We start from the raw sequence: 3,947 nt of genomic DNA on the forward strand, positions 1-3,947 counted from the left end.
AACACTACCAAAACTCGCGGTTCGAGCGCCCCGAAAAGTGGATGCACTTTTTTAGCCCCCAAGTGTGTTTCTTTGGGGGGGATGACGAAACTCCCTGGGGTCGGTGGGGGGGGGGGGGGGGTGACGAGGTTGATTCAACATCCTACAAACCGGAATGGATTCACGCAGGTAAAAAGAATGCGGGTCACGTGACTTGGGATTTTTTTTATGAATTTCTAGTAGCGAAGAAGAAACCCGTGTGCAGTTCTACTTGAAAAAAAAAAGAAATATATTTTCTACGGTCAACTGAAAGAATGCCAAAAATTCGGAGCTTATTCCAGTTTTTTATCCAAATTCGGGCTTTTAAATTGGGCTCAGACTGCGAAATGTCGCGAATTTATACTATTTCGATCGCGTTATTTATTCTATTCCCATATATTTAAATTAAGCATAGGAGGTCAGGCCTATTTCGACGAACAGTTCGCTACCTTAGAGCAAGAGTCAAGCAAGTCTGAAAACCCCTATTTGAGAAAAACCAGTTTTAAGTTCGAAATCTAGCATAATAACAATTATAATCTAATAATGAAAATTGATAAAAATAGAGTGAAAATATATATTGATAATTTTGTACTGAGTCACCATAATTTAAAAACACTCAAGGATTCTTATTTTGAATTTCTTTCAATAGTCACGTATCTCGACTTACTTGATTTTTGCTCTCAGGTAGCGAGTAGCAAGTCCCCCGTTGCTTCGTATTTCGGGTGGTATACTAAAATTACTCATTTGTGTATAAATTGTACAAGGTTATGCCTCTAGATACCAGGACTCCCAGCTATTATTATTTTTTAATTATAGGAATTATAGGAACTTAACACGGAAAATATCGAGGGGGTAGTCACTTAAGTTATCAGGTGTATAAATCATAGGTAATCGGAATCACGGGAATTCACTTAAAATAATTTCAGAAAATTGTTGAGTAATCACTGGTAATCGCCCTCGGAAAATATAGGAAGTTACAGGTAAAAATCTTTTAAAAAAATAGGATTATATTATAACAGAAGTCAAATACTTTAAAACTTTTTTATCACATTTAATATTGCTTCAATATTTACTTAAAACGTGTTCCAAAATTAAAATAGGAAACATCTTTTAGAGTTTTGTTTTTTTTACCCAAGTCCTAGAGGTAATATACATCATTATTATCAAGTAAGAGCCCCGCTAAGTGATTTTTTAGGATTGAATCCTATAAGTTAAGATGTTTAGTACATTTCCCATAAGCGTTTCAGCAGCTACCTAATGACAATTTTTTAGAGGTACAATTTTTGAAAAATAGAAAAAATTTTAAAATATAGGAATTATAGGTACTCTGGGCACCCTGACGTTCTCTAGCAGGGAAATGCGAACATTAAGGTTTGGGTTCGTGTCACTTCGTGTGAAAGGTATAAAAGGACTTTGTAAACAAATCGAGGTAACCAGCGTAAAAAAGTAAACTTAAACAGTATTTAAAGTCCCTGCTGCTTGGTTTTGCGCTTGTTGCAGCCTACTTTCAGGGGTTAGTAGGCCATACTTTCAAGCTCTCTGGCGCTCTTTTCATCGTAGGAAAATGGGGAAAAAAACAGGCATACTTAATAATAATAAATAAATAATAATAATCAGCTAGGCTAATACCCAAGGCACCACCTTAGGCCTAAGTCATCATGCGACTTTTGAAGCCCTTAATTCTCAACTCACCCCCTACAACTCCTTCAAATTTTTGCATAACCTTTTGAAACATCCTGTATATGCAAAATAAAGTTTTAAACGCTTATCCTTAAAAATTATTAAGGGCTAAGGGAAGATAACACAAATTTCTGAAAATAATCTACGCAGGGTCGTAAGTCAGGCAGGGGCCGGGGGGCAATGCCCCTTCCAAATTGTATACTAATGTATTTGCCAAATCCAAAATTTTGGTTAGATAAAATTTGAAATTGACTAGGTATAAAAGTAATAAAGATTTAATGAAGCAAAAATTTACGGTTAACGCCTGATGCTAAAAGGGATTATTTATGGTAATTTTATGATCTGTGTCGTTAGTTTAGTATAAATATTACCCTTCTAAGTAAAAACTCGCCTCTGAATTTACATTAAACGATATTACGACAAAAAATTCTGATATAAATATAATAATATCGAAATGACAATTTTGGGAAAGAATTAGAAAAAACAAGACGTACGACGGTCAGAATACACACAATCCTCCTGATGTGTTAAGTTTGTTTGAGTTATACACAGCAACCTGCAACGCCTGTGACATAACCAATATATAACCACGGCCATACTTATTTGCACTTATACTTATTTGTTACTTCTGTGGTCACACTTATTTGTTAATTCTGGTCAGACGTAGAGTATCACTTTTTTGTTACTTATGGTCACACGTTCAGTGTCACACTTATTTTTACTTCTGATCATACGTTGAAAGCGCGACGCGAACCGCCTTGAAAAATGTGAGAGGGAAACTCGCGGGTAGACCTCTATAAGCACCCCGATTTACAATGTCGGAAGTTGCGGTGGTCCGTATACGCTGTCCAAAAAACCTTACTTAGAATTAAAATTAAGCAACTTAATTGCAAATCAAGGTTATATGGAAACCACAGCTACTCAAAAATATAACTCTCATGAAAATCGGACCTAAATTAAGGAACGTTATGTAGACTTTTAGGCGAAAATATAAAACCGCGAAAATTGGGGTCCCGTAAATTACCCTGGAAACTATACTTAAATTTAATATTTACTGATATAACCGATCCGCTGAATCCTAACCTAACCAAAAATATTTTTTTAACGTTATCGGACTTGATTTTAAATAAAATATCTACCCCACAAAGTGAAACCACCGAAATAGTAATATGGGCATTTGCCCAACTTCTAGGGCTCCGATTTCAAAAAAATATGAAAAGCTATCGATGCCGAGATATGTACATTCGAACGAGATATGATTGACTTTTCTAGACCTAACTGTTGAAGAGATACGCGCATCGGCATCGGCTACACTGTACGTGAAACTAATACACACAAATCCTTAGGATTGCGTGTAAAAACCCATTTTGACTGGGCGCCATTAATGATCGTATTTGGGGGTCGTAAGAAAGCGAGCAAACCATGGAAAAGAAGTCATCTGACCTTCGGGTATTTAATAATCATTTTCTGTATGAAAGGATCGAGATGCCGAGTAAAAATATCCAGACTTTTGGGAAAAAGGAGTGAAACGCTTCGCCGGAGCGCAACGACGTCGTCATTTTGAATTTGGACGAAACCCACTCGGCGACCCACCGTTTTCTTTCCAATGATCCCATATTTGGGGGGAGGGCCGGTACTATAGGAACCGACTCTTTATTTAAGACTAAAAATTAAATTAAAACGATTACGATTGTAGCGGCTGGAGGTGGTATGTTTGGCTCGCTGGAAACGTTGTTGTCCTTTTCGCTCCCTGAAGGACAGACTGGTCATCCAAGCGAGAAGCCCGTACGCGCGCCCAGGACCAAACCCTACCGGCGGACGAATACACTAAAGCCGCGTTCACACTTACCCCTTAAACTAGTTTTCGAAAACAGCGTGAGAAATCGCTTCGTGTTGGTTCGGGAAGCAACTTGTCCAAGTCCGCTCGCTTAGAATCGCTTTCAAAACGACAAGGCGGGGAAGTCAAATTGCTCGTATTTTCCAAAATAATGGGAATAGAATTCTAAATAATGTCCAATAATATTACTGTATGTATAGTAAACGTGATTAACTAATTGTTTTGGGATACATTTTAGTATTTTCAAAATTCTAGTCATAATTTGAAATGGCGTTAAGCCTTGGCTATAAGCGAACCGGGGATTTCGCACGTGTGTGTGAACCAAGAATTATCGTCGGCGGTCAAAACTGGCATACAAACCGACCTAAACTGGGTTTTAGGCTCTAGTGTGAACGTGGCTTAAATAGACACG

This window comes from Leiobunum rupestre, chromosome 8 (genome assembly GCF_980474605.1).
Source record: "Leiobunum rupestre chromosome 8, qqLeiRupe1.1.hap1, whole genome shotgun sequence".
NCBI classification, from domain to species: domain Eukaryota; kingdom Metazoa; phylum Arthropoda; class Arachnida; order Opiliones; family Sclerosomatidae; genus Leiobunum; species Leiobunum rupestre.